Source organism: Nannospalax galili, unplaced genomic scaffold (assembly GCF_000622305.1).
Source record: "Nannospalax galili isolate Female #2095 unplaced genomic scaffold, S.galili_v1.0 scaffold389, whole genome shotgun sequence".
Classification (NCBI taxonomy): Eukaryota; Metazoa; Chordata; class Mammalia; order Rodentia; family Spalacidae; genus Nannospalax; species Nannospalax galili.
The window spans coordinates 2,032,365-2,039,056 of NW_008360310.1; the positions used below are offsets into that span (position 1 = coordinate 2,032,365).

The 6,692-nt window shown below is 46.4% G+C and overlaps 2 pseudogenes; one reads left to right on the forward strand and one right to left on the reverse strand.

Moving 5' to 3' along the window:
- Window positions 1–2,142: 2,142 nt before the first annotated feature.
- Window positions 2,143–2,590, reverse strand: LOC103726968 (annotated as a pseudogene).
- Window positions 2,591–3,290: 700 nt separating this feature from the next.
- Window positions 3,291–5,551, forward strand: LOC103727015 (annotated as a pseudogene).
- The last annotated feature ends 1,141 nt before the right edge of the window (window positions 5,552–6,692 follow it).

Below are 6,692 nucleotides of genomic sequence, written 5' to 3' on the forward strand. Positions count from 1 at the left end.
TTCAATCTCTTCAGTGCCTTAAAGTTTTCATTGCAGAGGTCCTTCACTTCCGTGATTAGATTTATTTCTAGGTATTAAAATTTTTTATTGATTTCTCTTTTTAAAATATTTTACTTTTTTCCCAGCACTTGGGAGGCAGAGGCAGGCAGATCTCTGTGAGTTCCAGGACAGCTGGGGCTACAGGGAGACCCTGCCTCAAAAAGACCAAAAAAAATATATTTTTATTTTATGTGTATCAATATATTGTCTGAATGTATGTAAGTGCACCCATGTCATGCAGTGCCCACAAAGGTCAGAAGAGGGTGTTGGATTCCCTGGAACTGAAGTTGCAGACAGTTGTGAGCTGTCATGTGAGTGCTGGGAACTAAACCTTGGTCCTCTGAAAGAGCAGCCAGTGCTCATAACTGCTGAGTCACTCTCCATCCCTGATTGATTTTATTTTATGTGTATGAGTAGTTTGCCTACATGTATTAAGTATACCTGTGTTGTGCATGGAGGCCAGAAGAGGGGTGTTAGATGCCCTGGAACTGATGTTAAGGACGGTTGTTAGCTGCCATGTGGATGCTAGGACCTGAATCCAGGGCCACTAGAAGATCAGTGTGCTCTTAACTGCTGAACCATCTTTCCTCTCTCTCTCTCTCTCTCTCTCTCTCTCTCTCTCTCTCTCGATACCATGGGTCTCTCTCTCTCCATATACATATATAGCAATTTTTCATTGAATTTTTGTGTATTACATATAGAACATCTTAACCAATCTCAATTATCTTTATACTCCCTTCCCCAATGGCCTCTTCCCATAGTTCCCTGCCCCACTGGAATTCATACATTTTATCATTTGTGTTAAGGTCTATCATTTCAAGTTAGTGTCCCCAGGCATCCCTCAGTGCCAGTTCATCCACTAGGGTCTAGGCAGCCTATCTAGAGTCACTTCCTTTAAGAAGATCAGCTCTTCCTCACCCAGCAGTAATCAGCTGCCAATAATTCTTCAACTAAGGCTGGGGCCTACTGTTCATTTCCACAGTTCTGTGCTGGGTTTTTGTCTGCTGAAGTTTGCATAGGTCTTATGCATGCTGACACCATTGCTGTAGGTTCATATGAGCAAGGTCCCAGGAATTTGAAGGATTCTATTTCCATGTAGTCCTGCACCTCCTCTCTGGCTCTTACACTCCTTCCTCCCCCCTTTTCTGAAATGCTCCCTGATCCCTGGGTAAGTGGATTTCAATATAGGAGGACTGTCCAAGGACCCACACTCTGCAGACTCCTCTCAATGCTTTGACCATTTGTGATCTTTTATGTTCCTGGCCCTCTGTTGCACGAGGGAGTTTCATTGATGAGAACTGAGAGATTCGTTAGTGTTCTCTTTACCCTTTGTTCTATGTTCCGTGAGTCTTAGGTGTAGAGGGTGCATTGTAGATGTGTCACTTAGACTTGGACAATTCACAGACAATGTCTGTGTGTGACCAGAGCTGTGGAACTCTGCAATAGTCTCTGTCTGTTTCAAAAGAAACTTCTTTGATAAGTGGTGACTGGGATACTTGTCTATAAATATGAGGATCCGTATTTTGCACAATGCAAGAAATTACATTTGTCTAGCGATGTGACAGCCTTGGGGTTTTCTCTACTGTCTAGATATTTTTTAAAGCTATTATGATTAGGACTTTTTTCCCCTAATGTCTTTCTCAGCAAGTTACTATTTGTATGTAGAGAAGCCTCTGGTATTTGTATGTTTTGCGCTCTGCTAGTGAAGTACAGTTTTGTTATAAAGAAGTGTTTCTCCAAGAAATGGTAGAGGAAGTTTTTCATTCAGGATAGAATTTTTAAAGATAGAAGATACTCCAATATGTCCAGGGTGGTGGCAAATACCTTTAGTCCCAACAGAAGCAGGTGGATCTCTGTTGAGTTCCAGGCCAGTTTGGTCTACATATCAAGTTCCAGGACAGCCAGGGTTACATAGTGACATCTTCTCTGACCCAGGGCTGCCTGCATGCTAGACAAGCAGTCTTCCACTGAATTTAGTCTTTTTTTTTTAAGATGGGTTCTCTCTAAATTATTCAAGCTGGTATTGAACTCACTCTATAGCCTAAGCAGGCCTTTAACTTTCCCCGTAAGTATATAAAATATGAACAGATAAAACCTACAGACTCATTTCTTCCTGGACACACCTATGGCAGGCCAGGGTGGCTAGTGGTCTTGTTGTGCTGACCTTAGACACGAAAGTCCCAGAAGTGGCGCAGCCCTCTGTGAGCTCTAATCTTCTTCAGGGCTCCAGGTTCTCACAGAGTTGCTTGTCAGACTATTGGCCAGAACCTGGCTATATTTTCCCATTCTTTACATCCTCTGTTCAAGAACCAGTCTAGGATCATGTACTGGTGTGGATTCTGCATAACGGTGATCACGTTTCACTCATCCTTGGTGAATTCTCTAGCCCTCCTAGTGAGGTCAATCTCTGCTTTCCCCAATACTGCATGAACGTATCTTCGCCCCACACCCTAATGACGGTGATGGCAAAGGCTATTTTCTGCCGCCCATTGATGTCAGTGTTGAGAACTTGCAAAATGTGCTGGAACCTCTCAGGGATCACTAGAGACATGGCAGCACCACAAAGAGTGGTATGTAGGCCTCCTGTGGATGAGCCTGAGCTTATAACCCTCCTGTGTCAGCCGCCCCAGTACCTGGGATTACAGGCTTGTACCATCTGCCCTTCTTGCCTCCTTACTTGCTTTTTCCTATATTAGATTTTTTTTAAATCCTGAAATCTAGGATTCCAACTTTTCATCTATATATTTCCTGCCTTTTGCCTGGTACTGACATTTAGAAGGTGCTTAGCACACATCTGCGGAGTGATGTTGTGGGCTCTTCCCAGGTTTGTTCTTCATTGCTGTGACAAAATACTCTGACTGCTACCAGTTTGGGGAGAAAAGGGTTTATTTGTCTTACATATCCCGGGTCACAGTTCATCTGGGAGCCCAAGGTAGGAACTCAGGGAAGGAATCTGGAGGCAGGAACTAGAGCACAGGCCATGGAGGAATACTGCTTACTGGCTTGCTCCTCTGGCCCCTGCTCAACCTACTCTCTTATCCAACACAGGCCCACCTGCCCAGGGGTGGCACCACCCACACTGGGCTGGGCCCTCTCACATCACTCAACAATCAAGAAGGTGCCCCATGGACATGGCCACAGGCCAGTTCAATGAAGAAAATTCCCCAATTGAGGCTCCCTCAACTCAGGTGTGTCAAGTTGACACAAGCTATCCAGCACAGGTAAGATGGTATTTGGATACACTGTTGAATATGGAAAACATCCTGGCAGATGAATATGCCAGAACTCTTGCATTCACAAGTTCAAAACGGGAAAAACAGGTGACTAGGTGGACCATCCATGCCAGTCACACAGGCATCTATGCATTTCAGGCTGTGATACAGTTTGGTACAATCTAGGGAAAAAGAACATGATATGAGATCTTACCAATATGTTTGTGAGATAGACAGGGAAAGTTACATCAATGTTATCTCAAAGAATATCTCCTGTAGAATACTGAGTGACCTGTACAGAATCAGAAAACTGAAAGAGACTTTGTGGTTTCATGCAGCGGAGTACAGACTCTGAGTAGAGCCCTGCCAGGCCGGGCTTGAGGTATGCCCAGGTCGATAATGGATGGTAGATGAACCAGGTCTGGAAAGGGAAGAAAGTGGCTGGTTAGAGGGCAGAACAGGTCATCCCAGGGAAACCTGCAGCACCTTTGAACCTCAGCCCTCCACCTAAGCAATGTGCCCCTTCTTTGGAGCCTGGTTGTTACAGAAGGTAGAGCTTCTCCTTGGGGGCAGCAGGAAATAACACAGATATCTGGGGCTGGCCAGCAGTGCTGTTATCTTCCGATGATGTATCTCTGAAGAAGGAAGGTGTAGGGAGGGAGGATTGTAGAGGGGGAGTGAGAGGTAAGATAAATAATGCTTAGATGGTGTGACAAACCAGAGAGAGATATATTAGTTCAAAGTTCTACTGAAAAATTATCTATCTATCTATCTATCTATCTATCTATCAATCATCTATCTATATCTATTATCTATCTATCTCTCTGGCATATATATATATCAGATATGTATATGATATATATGAGATATATATATATATATATATCTGAAGGCTCTATAACAGCAACAACAAGAAAAACACTGTGGCAGAAAAGAAAAACTTTCCTTCAAGTTGTTGATCATGATAGTCCAAGAGATTCCCAAAATAACATAGGGTATTGCCACAGCCCTTGATTGCCTCCCAGAATTTGAAGGTAAGACCTGGGTCCTCTGCAAGAGCAGCCAGTGCTCTAAACTGCTCAGCCATCTCTCCAGCCCTCAAATTAGAAATTTTATAGCAAAATAAAAAGTAGTTACTCCAAAAACAAAAAAGGAAACAATTTTGAAGCACTAATAAGAATCTCTTAAGAGAGGAAAGCTCACAACCACATTGCATCACTGACTAATTCTGTGAGATCTTTAAAGAACAAACATTGATGCTTCTTCAAGTAGTCCATAAAACTGAAAGGGAAGTGACCATTCCAAACTCATTCCTCATTGGTTCCGGTCCCCCCACCCCACTCCCGGACCTCCGCCCACCCCATCCCTCTGGCCCCAGTCCCATCCCGCCTGTGGGTCCCACGCTGTGAGCTCCACGCAATTTAACAAGGGCCTGTCCTACAGGCTCTCAGCAGAGGTGAAGAACTGGCTCCTGTCTGAATATGACCCCCAGAAAGAATCTGAGCTCTGCTGCTGGATTGAGAGACTGACAGGCCAGAAGGGTTTGAAAGACAGGGCTACCTATGCACACTCTTGAACAGGCTGCAACCAGGATCTGTCCCCAAGATCAACCGGTCCCAGCAGAACTGGCACCAGCCAGAAAACTTGTCGAACTTCATCAAGGCCATGGTGAGCTATGGTATGAACCCTGTGTATCTGTTCGAGGCCAACGACCTGCCCAAGAGCAGGAACAAGACGCACATGCAGGTGTCTCTCCTGGCACTGGCAGGGAAGGCCAAGACCAAGGGTCTGCAGAGCGGGATGGACATCGGGGTTAAATACTCGGAGAAGCAGCAGAGGAACTTTGATGACGCCACCCTGAAGGCTGGCCAGTGCCATCATCGGGCTGCAGATGGGGGCCAACAAGTGCACCAGCCAGTCAGGCATGATGGCCTATGGCACCAGGAGGCATCTTTATGATCCCAAGAACCACATCCTGCCATCCATGGACCACTGCACCATCAGCCTGCAGATGGGGATCAACGAATGCGCCAGTCAGGTTGGCATGACAGCTCAGGGACCTGCAGACACATCTATGACACGAAACTGGGCACAGACAAGTGTGACAGTGCCTTCTTGTCACTGCAGACCGGCTACAGCCAGGGCGCCAACCAGAGCGGCCAGGTCTTCGGTCTGGGGTGGCAGATCTATGACCCCAAGTACTGCCCGCAGGGCCCAGCGGCCGATGCTCCATCAGGGGTGAAGGCCCAGGCAAGACCCCCAAGTTCCCCATCTACTACCAGGAAGAAGCCGGGTACTGAGCATAACAGGTGCCAGCACCCCATATCAGCATCCTGTGGGGATATTTGGGTGGGTTTTTTTTTTTTGGTCATTTGTTTTTTTAAGACTGGGCTTCAATGTGGCCTGGGATTCACAGCAATCCTCCTGCCTCAGCTCCCTAAGGTCTAGGGTGGCAAGTCTGTGTTATCTGTGCCTGGCGTTTTTCTCCCATCATCCTTTGCTTCCTTCCCAGGGCTAACCCACTGTTAGGGAAAGAGGAATTTACTGCTTGTCTGAATTTACTGCTTGAATTTACTTGTTTGAATTTACTGCTTGTAACCAATTAACTCAACTGGAGACACAGGCATCCGGAGATAGGGGCAAGTGCTACAGCCCCCGGAGCCTGACCTGTCTGATCTGTGTCATGTCACGTAGGCATGTCTGCTTACACAAGATAACAGGGAAGGGTCACGCCAGGCACATACCATGCATTCCTCCCCGATTGAGACACCTGAAGGGAGTTGTAACATTTTTCTTGTTTTGAAGTTATTGGTTTGTGAAATGCTTGCTTTGAAACTATTGGTTGTATAAACGCGGGCTTTTGTGTAATGGTTGTGGGAGTCTATATAATCTTTACCTGAAATTGCCTCGGGGTCGATCGCTCTAACCAGACCTGCGTGTCTTGGAAGGAAGGTCGGCCCCAGCTAGCTGGTTTAATAAAACTCTGCTTGATTTTTGCATCTCCATACTCGTGCATTTGTTCTCCTGAAGAGACCCACCGAGTCACAGACCCTAACATTTTGGGAGCTCGTCCCAGATTCAGTGGGGGAGCTTCTGGGGGAACAAAGGACGAACAGAGGCAGAGTTTCTTTTCTCCGGACAGGGCAGTGTAATTCGAGGGTCGCTCCCTCGTGTCTGTAAAATCCAGAATAAAGAGAGAGTCGCCATCTCGTGTCTGGTCTCAGGTTAGTAATCCCGAGTGAGGAAGTCCGGGTTTGAGTCCTGGCACCTAGTTAAAAGTCCAAGTAACCAGCCCTGGCCCTAGGGTCCGAGTGTCTCGGCCCTAGGAAGGAAGCCTGCCATCAAATCTGGCACCTGAGTAGGAAAAGATTGAGCTGGTCACTCTGAGGCAGTCTGAGTGGACGCCATTTGGGAGAATCATGAGAAGTCTCGGGGGTCCTG